Genomic DNA, 13,402 nt, shown 5'->3' with positions numbered 1-13,402 from the left:
TTATTTTCACTATTTAAATGAAATATTCATTGCGCATAAAAAATTACATTGTCTTTAGTAGAACAAATAGCTGAATTACCCGGCTTACTGGTTCCAGAATTATATGGTAAAGTACACTGAAAATCTTATTTATAATCATTAGATTTGTCATATGAATCATATGCAGAATATAATTTATAGAAGTTATATGGAAATTTATAATCTTTATTTAAAGTGTACGTTAAATCTAAATAGACGTTACCATAATGAAAATTATAAGAATATCCTATATAATTTATATGGAAACCTAACTCGTTACATAATTTATATTCGTTGGATATGTTTTATGAAGCGTACGCAGATGATATTTCACAAAAGACATATGATAACTTATGACCTTTAATGGAACTCTACATAAAATCTAAATGATGTTGAATAAATTTTATATCTTCATAATTTTTATGATATTGATAAAAATACCATATACAAGTTATGCGAAAAGTCGATAAAACTTAATATTCATTACATTTTTCTATTAATCGCATGCTGATTATGCTTAATAAAAGTCGTGCGAAAACTTATAATTTTCATTGGAAGCGCACATCAAATCTGCAACAAGGAAGAAAACGAGACAGCTGAAGAAAATAAAAAGAAATAATTTTTTAACTTAGACATATAATGGAGTTTGTTTTTACGAAAGAATAGTTATAAATCGTACTGCTTGAAGCTGAAGAAGGAGTTGTGTCCTCGATATTCATCAACTGCTCCAGACAGTTTATTTAGGTAGTTCCGTTATTTTAAATCGCTGACAAGACAGCTCATTCAATTTCGTTCAAGGATATGATATCTCTAGGGATATGATCCCTAACGGATTATGATATAAATACCCGGTACGTCTCATCATTCTGTCTGTCTAATAAGAGGATTTAAATTTTTTATTTATAGTTTCGGGATCCTACTTCTCCTTCGCAAATATCAGGAGGTGCTCTCTTACAAAACTAACAACTAGTATAGCTTAAATCCTCGAGAAAAGAAGTAGCTTCCGTCTCGTTGTGCATCTGATTCGCCTAGTAACAGTAAATATCCGATGAGATCAGCCAGTTCCAAAGAAGTAAGTGTAGTTGAAATATTAAAATAAATTTTCATTATGAAACTCTTTACATACGCAATATATATATATATATATATATATATATATATATATATATATATATATATATATATATATATATATATATATATATATATATATATATATATATATATATATATATATATATATATATATATATATATATATATATATATATATATATATATATATATATTAGTGTAAAAAATGAGCCCAATATATTTTCACCAATTATATCAATAAAGAGACAAAACATATTTTAATGGGTCTGTCTGTGGTTCAACGCATAGGGCGCTGGTCTTAAAAGCCAGTTGTCGTATGTTCGGGTTCCGACCTTAAAAGATTCTTAGAATCAGTAGGAACGTAGTACTAGCCATGCAATGATTATATACGCTAAGAGTCGGCTGCGAAGTCTGTTGAAACAGAAAGGCCAAATTCCATAAAAGGAATGTAATGCCAAGACTTGCTTACTTTGCTAGGTGGAATGAGTTACAAAAATGAAAATTTTCCGAATTTTTATATTTAAACCGCTGTATCTCGAGAACGGTAGCATATGGCCAAATTTTGATTTAAATTAAAATTTCGTTGAAAAATAAAAAAATATTTTTTTCATGATTTTCTAATATTTACATCACTTTGACAATATGCAACTTTAATGCGAAGAGAAAAAAACAAATTACCACAATCTGGTTTCGTCCGAGACGTCAGTTTAGATAATATGCAAGTGTTTTGTACATAGCATTAACTTTTCGTCTGCCTAGCGGTTTGTGTTGAGCCGTCAGATCGCGGTAGCATTTCAACATAAATTGATGAGTCAAAGACGAAACGTAAAATTAGCCAAAATGAGCATGTGCACCTAGCATAAATTTAGGGGTAAGTCGGAGGACATAACATCAAAGCGTGCTCTAAAATACCTGGAAGTGACGATCGATTAGATTTTAACGGCCACATCAACTATTCCTGTGAAAATTTGGCAAGGGCAGTGAACGCAATATCGAGGATCATGGCAATCGTCGGTGGTCCGAGAAATAACTCAAAAACTGCTGGTTAAAGTCTCCTCATCGATACTGCGGTATGGGGTCCCTGCGTGGAGTAGACCACTTGAAACAAAGCGGAACAGTGCACTCCGACTGATGGCCATACGAGTCGCGAGTGCATACAGGACAATATTGTCTGAGGCAGCATGCGTTATCGCCGGAATGACCTGCATCACCCTGGCAGAAGATATCGAGTGCTACCAGCAGATAGACACCATACATGGAATAGGAATAGGATAGTGCAAAGAAAGTAAGGTGGACGCATAGGTTTAAAAAGCACGGAAAAAAGAACTTTTACCTGATGCAGTTCCTGTCGAGTCACGAATGCTTCAAGAACATTACAATACCGCTGTGCCTGGAGCGTGAGAACGTCGAGAAGACATCGGAGCATGTGGTACTCGAATGCCTTCGATTTGAGGCAGTACGAGTGAATAATGTTGAAGCGAGGAAAGCACATGGAACGAGTTCGAAAAGGAAGTCACGCGGATACTCTCAAAGTTGCAGAGGAAGTGGTGGTCTGATCAGAGAATCAACACTGGTACTGGATCGAGTTATAAGAAGAAGAGGGTAATCCAAGTAATAACATGTTACTTGGGTGAGTTTAGTGGGTCGATCTACCACCAACTCCACTCCCTAAGTTATCTTCTCAAGTCTATAAAAATACATACATACATATATACTCTAGCTTTTCATTTGATCGAGTAACATCAATTTTCCCGAGTAAAAGTAAAGAAACAAGCTTTTTCATATCAGCTACCAGTTAAAAGTGATGATTATTGTTTCATCAAAAACTTGTCAACCGTTAAATATCATTATTCATTAGATGCCAGATCGATCAAAATGTATCCTATGCGGTTCCTGAAAGTTCATAATATAAGTAAACATTTAAGAGAAAATTGGAAGGGTGTTATTTTTTAACTCATTTGAATTAGTCTTAAAAATACCTTCAAAAAACTCAAAAACATTGCATAACTCTTAAACTCCTTAACGTATCAACATACTTTCCTTAGCAAAAAATAGTATCATAATAGTCCTACAAGTGTTTCATACATTGTCCATTCGAGAAATGAGGCACACGAAAATTACAGCTACAGATTGCTGAACAATTTTAATTTTGCGTTATTTTGCCTTCGTTAAAAGAAGCCAGTAGCATCAAAGGATTAGTAGTAGGTAATTGTCTACCTGTCACGCTAGTGTAACTGTCACCAGATAAAGAAGATGACGGGACAAATTTACCTGGTAATGATAATTTTTCATTAGAAGGCGAAGCTGAAGGCGAGCCTGTTTTAAGACTAGTTTTGAAATAGGCTCCTAGTTTTGATAAGTCTTAATAAAGACTGATTTTGTGGTAGTCTTAAGAAGAACTAATTAGCTCGAAGTATATTTCTGTAGATAGCATGCTTTAAAAAAGGCTGATTAATTTATTAGTCTTGAAAAAGACGGATTTGGTCGGAATATCACTCTTTGGATAGCCTTACAAACGGCTGACTAGTTATTATTCTTCAAAAAGACTGTTAATGATTCAGGTAGCCTTGACACGAAGTCAAGAGCTCTTCGTGTGCGGCGTGAACGACTGATCAACACATACTGGATCGCACTTTTTTGTGTCGTCAGCTACAGGAAGGTTAGACATTTCATCACACCCATCAACTTCATTCAATAGGAATAATTAAATATCGGTTCGATCAGTTTAGTCGCGGTTAGTTTGTTTAGTTATAAGCTAATAAGACCTGCATACTGGAAGAATTTACATGCTAGTTTTAAGTAGTTCGTTCCATTTTCAATACTCACTAACAAAAAATTTAATGAAAAATATATTCCTTTCTGAATATTGATAAATATTAGAAGCAACAGATATCGCCACTACAATAACGACCGAAATTAGCTCTGTGCCTAATTCGTATTACTGTTTTTGAATTAGTTGATTTTAACAACAAAATTTCCAAAATAACTATGAAATTAGTTAAAATTGAGAATTTACTTTGCTGGAAAAAAACTCTTACTTTTAGAGAATTTGTTTAGTTGGCGAATATCCTGGACAAAAACCAGCAATATTTCAATCCAACACGAAACTCTCATTGACAACTAATTTATTATTAAAATCGGAAAATTCGTTTCTGTTTATCTAAAACCATCATTACTGAAGGACAGCACAAAGAACACAAAAATGAAATTGGTTTAATTAACAAGTTTATTAGCCAAAAACCCATGAGAAGTGTCAAAGCAAAACAATCCATTAAAAAGCTAAAAAGGACAGACTTGTTGAAACTGCTTGCAAATTGTTTTGATGTTTTTCGCATGTGTTACGATATATCCATATATAAGTTTCTAAACCGATATGTAAATTTGTGCGCATTTGAAGCGATTGTGCGTAATAATGTTTTTACGCGGAACAGTGAAGTGAGATTCGAATGTTGCACTCTCATTGTATATGTCAAAAGATGTTTTTTGTATCTTCCAACCTTCCGGGTTACGCTGTCCGGTGTATCCCACATTATCAGATCCGAATGGATTCCGAATGGATTCCAAATCGGCGAGAAATTTTCATTCGGAATTTCATGTGGAAATCATAATGAATTCCGAATCAATTCCAACTCCAGTGCAACAACCGATTCCGAATGCATTTCGCCTACAACCGGTTGATTCGGAAATCAGTCGGAATTGAGTGAGAAGATGCGGACTGAATTGTCAATTTGTCTTCTTCTTCTTCTTCTTTCCCGATTTTGCACGTTTTCGTGCTGACTTTCAGTTTATTTTTAAATGAAAACATTACATAACTGATTATACACATTGAAATATTCATGGTTTTCGGATATACAAAGCTAGTAAATAACCAGTTCTTCTTAGAATTCCAACATAAACTGTTGAAATTCGCTGGAAATTAACAGAACGGCCTACCTTAGTCAGCATCATCCATTCCTCTAGCTGGAGTGTAATGAAATGGCTTAAGTCGCCTAAATTTTACACTAACACATTCATAAAATGAGCGAATATTCAATGACATTTATAATGTCACTGTCAATCAGGTTGATCGAGTAGCCAACTCAGGCGAAAATTCTGCAGTCGAGTAAGAATTCATTACGCATTCCGTCATTTCGATAATGTGGGATTACTTGTATACGGTTTTTGTTTTCCGAGTGCTCAAAGTTTTCAGTGAGAGAGTCGATTTCGCAAAGTCGAATGAAGAAAGCAGCGATTTAGAAGAAAAATTTTCAAAAAGAAGTTTATGTTTCGCTTATGTCTTTTTCTCCAATACAACATCCTATTTATACCTGCCAATATAGACAAGACTACCGCGACTGAAATATTTTTCGGTAGTAGTGTGCCATCTAGTGGCACAGTCATTACGGTGTTAACCTTTTTTACGGTGACAGTGCGCCACATAGCTGCAAATTGCAGAAGCCAATTCAACCGTTTATGTTGGTTGAAAACAACCTTTTAATTCTCTAATTCAACTAAAAAAATAGTTAAATGGAAATGAAGTGTGCCTTAGCTAAGAAATGACAGCACGTTGAATTGGTGAATTCAACTAAAAAAAAAAGCCATTTCAAAAAATATTTTATTATTATTAAGGGAATCAGAAATAAAAAATCTAAATTAGCAAAAGTAAGATTTTTTTAGTTGTCTCAAAAAATAACTAACTTAAATCAGAAAATCAACTAATTTTTTCGCCAAAATGCTAATTTCGGTCTTTCCGTGAGATACGATTTCTCAAAGATGTCAACACTGATTTTCAAACATCTTGAAACAAATGTAAACTATACAGCTACTCAGGTGAATTTATCTGACTTCGGCTACTCCGATTATCGAATTCCGGTTCCAGTATCGAATCGTTTCTCATAACTTAATCGTTTTCTCAAAAAAAGCCAAATCGAATTCAAGAAACAAAAATTCAAAATAAAATAAACTTATAGTCCCATAAAAAAATTAATTAATTTGATCCAATTCTGACTTCCGATTCTGGAATTACAGGAAGATGATTTTTTACAATTCAAACCGATATAGGAGATGACAATCCCTAAAAGCATTAAAGTTGGACTCAAAACTATTGCAATTTATTCGGCAAGTCAATTCATGGCTTACGAATCGGTTTGAGCTATGCTAGTTCCTGAATACCGGATCTGGATGTATCGTAAATAACCGTAAACTCTAAAGTGGAAATTACTTCGACATATCGTGGAATGTTTGATCGATTGTTACACTTTTAGATTCAAATTAAAATCTCAAACTGCCGCTTACAACGTCGCTCATTACAATAATGTCATGAAAACTGAAACACCGAAGAAAATTCATGAAAAAAACACATGCGAATTGATAAAAACAGGTATCATCTCACTGCTAGGCGGATTAAGCACGTTTTACATTAATATACACACATATTGTCAGATGAATCGTAAGAGCAAATGAACAAATAAATGAATAGAGACAAAGTCATTGTTTTAATTCGAGTTGTTTGACTTATTTCTTATGCTCTATTTTTACTAAACCAACGAATTATAAAACAAACGAAACAAGCTAAAACTTGCACTTCTGTTACTTTTGTATATGAAAATCAAGCTAATCAAGCTATACCTGTTTATTTTTGAATGTATAGTAGGTAAATACTATTTACAGTTTCCATTAACATCGATACACCACAGGAAAGATATTACTGTACTACTGCCTGTAAAAATTTCATGTAAATTGCAAAAAATGACATTCCGACGAATATATCTTTAAAAATGAACTTGAATACATTGAAATTCTTTCTTTCTTCTGGACGTACATTTCGTAAAGTGGCTATTAATTTGTTTCTACCTCAGAACCATGTTCAACAAAAATCACGCACCGGGAACAGAAATTCGTCGCTGCACCGTGTTTCTGATTTTTTTTTCAAAACGGTTGAAAACTCGTGCTCCTGTGCTGATGAACTCGCTTGTGTTTTCCAAACCGAGCTTCGGGATTGGCCCATTCATGCGAACATAAATTTTTAAAAATCGATCTTTCCATTTCAACATCTCCGAGAAAAGTTATTGGACATATTTTCATTTTTTTGCATATTTTACTCCATAATTCCAAAAAGACCTTCCATTTGAATCTTAGGTTGTGAAAATCGGTTCAACCGTCTCCGAAAAAATAACCTTCTCTAAAACGTTACATACATAATACATTACATACACACACAGACATTTGGCGTGCTCAACGAACTGAGTCGAATGGTATATAATACTCGTTTCAAAAGTCGGTTTTTACAGTGATTGAATATTCTTTCTATATGATCACTTTTTGCCTTTCTCTATAGAAACGTATTAGAATTGCTGGAAAAACCGACTTTTGAACGGAGCCTCGGAGACCCATAGTGTTATATACCATTCGATTCAGTTCGACGAGATTGGAAAATGTCTGTTTGTGCACTTTTCAAAGATATTTTTACCGCTCAATTATCTAAGAGATGACTGAACCAATTTTAACAAACTTAGGCTCGTTTGAAAGCTGCTATTAGGCCATTGATCAAGTTCGAAGATCAAATGCCTGTGACTTTTGGATATAATGGTATAAGTGACATAACCGACAAAACACGTTGTTTTTTATCGCTCTAATGTATATACGGGTGCCAATATTTTGGGATCACCTCTAATTTAGTTAAGCGCTGTTGTTCAAAAGTTTAAGTACCTCGAAAAAAGTCGCCATGCAAAATTTTACCGAAATCGGACCCAGCGGTTAAGGTTTGAAAATTTACGATCTTGAAAAATTACCATAGGGGGGAGTACATGAGATTTTCGAAATAAAAAAAAATTAATGTCAAACGTCTTGAAATTGCATGAAACGTCGAGATTTAGTGTCATCTTGAAAAAAAAAATTCCAAAAATCGACTTTCTCATCAAGTCATCAAGTCAATTTTCCGAAATTTTTTTTTCAAGATGACACTAAATCTCGACGTTTCATGCAATTCTAAGACTTGTGGCGTTAAAAAAAAATTTTCGGTTTCGGAAATTTCATGTAAATGGTGATTTTTCAAGATCTATGAAAATTCCACTAAGTGAACTAAGAAGGGTTTTTTAGATGAGCATCACTTTTCTCAAAGTTAAAAATAAAATCATAAAATGAGCCCAAATTAGTGTGAGAAATTATTTTATAAAAAGATAAAAAATCATGAGACTAATTTTGAAGAAAGAGAAAGGCATTATAACACCACTAGGTGGATTAAGAAGGGTTTTGCCTTTCTCATATAGAAAGGTTATGCAATCACTGTGAAAACCGACTTTTGAACCGAGGCCCGGAGGGCCGAGTTTCATATACCATTCGACTCAGTTCGTCGAGTACGCAAAATGTGTGTGTGTGTGTGTGTGTGTGTGTGTGTGTGTGTGTGTGTGTGTGTGTGTGTGTGTGTGTGTGTGTGTGTGTGTGTGTGTGTGTGTGCGTGTGTGTATGTGTGTGTATGTGCGTATGTGTGTATGTAACGTTTCTTTGCACTAACTTTTCTCGGAGATGGCTGAACCGATTTTCAGCCGGAACTTAGATTCAAATGAACGATCTTGTTGTCCCATACAAAATTCCTGAATATTATTTAGATCCGACTTCCGGTTCCGGAATTATGGGGTAAAATGTGCAAAAATTGTGAAAATAAGTGCACTAACTTTTCTCAGAGATGGCTGAACCGATTTTCACAAACTTAGATTCAAATGAAAGGTCTTGAGGTCCCATAAAAATTTCCTGAAAATTATTTGGATCCGACTTCTGGTTCGGGATTTATGGGGTAAAATGTGCAAAAATAAAGAAAATATGTGTTCTAATTTTTCTCATAGATGTCGTAACCGATTTTCACAAACTCAGGTTCAAATGAAAGGTCCTGTGGTCCCATGCGTAATTCCTGAATTGCATGCGGATCCGACTTCCGGTTCCGGTTGTATACCATCACTGAAAATGGGGAAAAACCTTAAAAAAATTCTAAATCGACCTCAAATCTTTCCCAATTAGATGGTTTTTATCAGTAGACGGTAAAACAAACCGATTTCGGTTATTCTTTTAAGAATCGAAGAAAAAAATTTTTTTTTGTATTTTATATGATAGTATGATTGATATGAGAAAGGCATAATTACACCACTAGGTGGATAAAAACAGGTTTTTTTATGGCGTTTTCGTTTTTAATTTGCACTACACCGGTGCAGTGCTACACTGAGGCATGAATAAACGAACAAAAATGACGAAAACATAAACAGTAACCATTGACTACAATAAACGATTCCATTGCACAGAGCTACACCAAACTTTTCATGAGTGCTACACCAGTGGTATCGGTGCAGAAAAAGTGTAGCACTGGTGTAGTGCAATTGGTAAAAACGAACGGTTTAGGTGCAGCTTTCGCTACACCGGTGTAGTGCAATTTAAAAACGAAAACGACATTAGATTAGCATCACCCTTCTCATACAAATAGGCAAGTCAAATGTCAAGCGCTTGGTTGAAAAAATGATGCCTACTATGTGATATAAACACTGTAGAATGCTTTTGTGAACTACTCGATTCAATCTGAATCAAATGGTGTTAAAAATGAGCCCAAATTAGTGTCACAAATTATTTTATAAAAAGATAAAAAATGTTTTTATGAGATTGTTTTGAAGGAAGAGAAAGGCATTATCACGCCACTAGGTGTATTAAGAAGGGTTTTTATTATTGAAACTAACGGATTTTAACTATATTTCTTTATCACCATTTGAAACTTCCTATTTTTTGCAAATAATGAAATCATTTTCATAATTTTCATCTCAAACTCCAAGTTATCCGTAACTCTATTCGCTTATCTACCGTTGTCAAGGAACGCAAAATATATTCAGTTACAATTTTTTGCTCAGCTTCAGCTTCAGCTTCATATGATGGGAAGAATTATCGTGCAGGTTTTGACTTTCAAATACCTCGGGGTGTGGTTTGATTCCAAATGCGCGTGGAGAGGACACATTAGGTTTCTGATAACAAAATGCCAACAAAGAGTAAATTTTTTTCGAACAATAACAGGATCTTGGTGGGGTGTTAATCCGGAAGATCTAATAAAATTGTATCAGACAATGATACTTTCAGTGATGGAATATGGATGCGTTTGTTTTCGTTCGGTGCAAGCTCTCATATTATCAAACTTAAGCGAGTTTAGTATTGTTAATTGCGAATCGTCTTACACTCTTACCAGCCGCTACCTAATTTTGGGTCAAAACCTACCCAAAATCAACTAAAGTGCATCTCCCTAATTTTGGGTAACGAGTGATGACCTCAAAATTTAGGTAACTGTAAGTTAAGTACAAATGTTATGCCATAACAAAGCACGCTACCCATTTTTACCGATCAACTCAAAGTTTGAGTAGATAACGACCTAATTTTGGGTAGCTTATAGAAGAGCTCGGCAATGAGTGATTTCTCCTCAAAAAATAAGTAGAAATGACTGAGCGGAAATATATATTGGAGAAGCCAAGTGAAAGCAAAACTAACAGAAAAGATGAATTTTTTGGAAAAAGATACGCTCAGAGACAGGACTCGAACCTGCGTTCTTATGCATTCCGTGCATACGCGCTACCATTTCGCCACTCTGATCTTGCTTTAGCCACACTAAAACTCACAGACATAGAGCAACGTACATCGAACATGGTCTACATCCTGGCCGTCACCCGACCGATACCTTATATCCAAACATCTTCTCTGTCCATCAAACACTAGTCCTCTCGCTTTATACCTATTTCTCCGATCAAGCATTGGAGTAGGAGAGTGTATTTATAATCGCTTGTCATCTTCTTTAATGGTGCCAGCAGAGATGGCATTTCACCAGAGAGATACACGCTAGAGTCAGATTTTTGCCACACCGAGGATGAAAAAAACGAAGCACCGCACAAGGAGGAAAGCGCACTTCTTCTCAGTGTCGAATAGACAGCATTTGAGTGTGTGCTTGTGGTTAAAGCAGCTGGCGCGAGTGAAACACATTCTCTTCGCATGAATCGCTCACACGCGCTCTCGTCTAAATACACCCAAGTGACCACTGGCGCGTGATGGAGAGCGAACACTTCTGTGAACTTCAATTAATAGAGGCCTTGTTGGCCTTGCTATGAAAAATTTGCAAGGAAAACCGAAAATTTTACGATAAATTGTTTTATTTTGCTGATTTTGCGTGTCCACGCTTCATCTACGAAAACCATACAGCAGAGTGCTCACCGGCGTGTACACCTCTGTGAAAGTATCTGCATCCACCTCAGAGAATTTATTAGCTAATGCTCTAGCACTTTGGTGCGATTCAGTGGAAGAGATAAAAGGAAATAAACAAACGCACTCATGATGCGTGTACACTTTACACAACAGTGGTGTATAAATGTGAAAGAGAAGAGCTCTCGTTGAAGTTGTCAGTGCGAGGGGAGAAATTTTGCTTGCTCTTCGTCACACAGAGGAGATAGACATCTCTGGGTGCCAGTCGCTAGCTGGACATGGTTTTCAGTGTAGGCTGCATGTATTCGACACATACAATGAGTATTGAAGTTCTGGCGGGAGTTCTTCCATTGAAATCGTTTTTGGGAGCTTTCATCACGACCATATATTCAAACGAAAATATTTTCAAGTAAGTTCATGCATATTGACTCTGAGAAAATGTTTTACACGGACGGATCACGAATTGATGAGGCTACTGAGTTTTATATATTTAACAATAATGTTTCGGTCTCATTTAGGCTTCAAGAACCTGTAACTGTTTATATAGCAGAGCTAGCAGCAGCTCATTATAGTTTGAGTGTAGTCGTCACATTATCACTAAACCAATATTCTCTTTTCACGGATAGTCTGAGCGCAATTGAAGCCATTTGCTCAAACATGAGTGCAAGAATAAACCGTTTTTCTTGGGAAAAATAAAACAGTGCCTGAACAACATTTTGAAAAATAATTATCAAATCACTATAGTCTGGGTCCCGGCTCAATGCTCCATTCCCGGCTCATTGCTCCATTCCATTGATTCAGGGGGCTGGATGTGTTTGTATTTCTTGAATAAATGATAATGCATAATGATCGCACATCTGGAGATCCAGAAAATGCAAGAATATAAGATAATCGATTTTAATAAATTTTATTGTTCACATTTTATTTTTGTTTTTGCAAATGTATTTCTCTTTGCTTACAAATGTCATTACTGTATGTAAATGTATATTTTCACCAATACTTTTAAAATTATTTTTCCTAGCTTCTATTTTTCGTCACCTTTAAGGTCTAACCGCACCTGGTCGTGAGCGACACTGTCGATCTATTTTTATCTCTTCGTTTATGACAGCTGCAGGCGTGCGCATTTATAAGGTACGCCGGCCCCGACATGTGCCATCGACGTAGTTTTTTTTTTGTCCCGGAGTGCTCCGTATTGTGCTTCTAATTGGAAACTAATATGCTCAAGTGTGTCATTTATGAAGAATAAAGTTTTACGGATCTGATGGCTTATTATTATTATTATTATTATTACCCGAATTTTTGGTCCCGCTCACTTCAAACACTTTTTCAACAAATATCGATTTTTAGCATTATAAAAATAATACTAATAATAATAAACAAATGGCCAAATTACATAGAGAATTCCGAAATAATGGTATCAATCATTCCAAATATTGATTAAAGACTGTTCCAGAAAATATGAACACAACCAAAAACCGCTGCCATTTCGCAATGGTTCAGAATCTGTCGATTTCTATTTCAGTTGGATAAACGTATACTGAAGACGTTCGAGCAAAAGAAGTAAGTTTCAGTTCGGGTTGTGGCAAAAAAGTGGGAACTTCGAAGTCAATGTTCTTCGTGCTAAAGAACGTTTGAATCTTCGAACCTATAAGAAGCAGAAACAATTAAAACGTAGTCCGAAACAAGAAGCATCGATCAGGCCGAGGGTTCGAAAGCTGTACAATACGATTCTTGCTGGAAATTTGAACTGCATAATCATGGACGACGAAATCTACGTGAAACTCGAATTTAAATCTTTGCCGGGACCACAATATTATACGGCGCGAAAAGGGCAAGTGTTAAACCAGTCCGAGACGTCGATTGAAGTTGAAAAATTTGGTAAGAAAGCTATGGTCTGGCAAGCAATTTTTTAGCTGCGGTAAGATTTCGAAACCCTTCATCACCACTGCTTCAATGAACAGCGAAATATACACCAAGGAATGTTTACAAAAACGACTTCTACCCATGATTCGAAGCCACAAGGATCATGTTGTCTTCTGGCCAGATCTTGATTCTTGCCTCTACTCGAAATCAATGGTAGAATGGTATACTACCAAAA

The 13,402-nt window shown here is 35.4% G+C and overlaps 1 protein-coding gene across 3 annotated transcripts in view; it reads right to left on the bottom strand.

Moving 5' to 3' along the window:
- The window catches only part of LOC131432916 (probable 3',5'-cyclic phosphodiesterase pde-5), a 128,473-nt gene that overhangs the window by 48,552 nt on the left and 66,519 nt on the right, over positions 1 to 13,402 (bottom strand). The window lies entirely within an intron of this gene.

This window comes from Malaya genurostris, chromosome 2 (genome assembly GCF_030247185.1).
Source record: "Malaya genurostris strain Urasoe2022 chromosome 2, Malgen_1.1, whole genome shotgun sequence".
NCBI lineage: Eukaryota > Metazoa > Arthropoda > Insecta > Diptera > Culicidae > Malaya > Malaya genurostris.
This window is presented reverse-complemented; position numbering and strand designations above follow the sequence as displayed.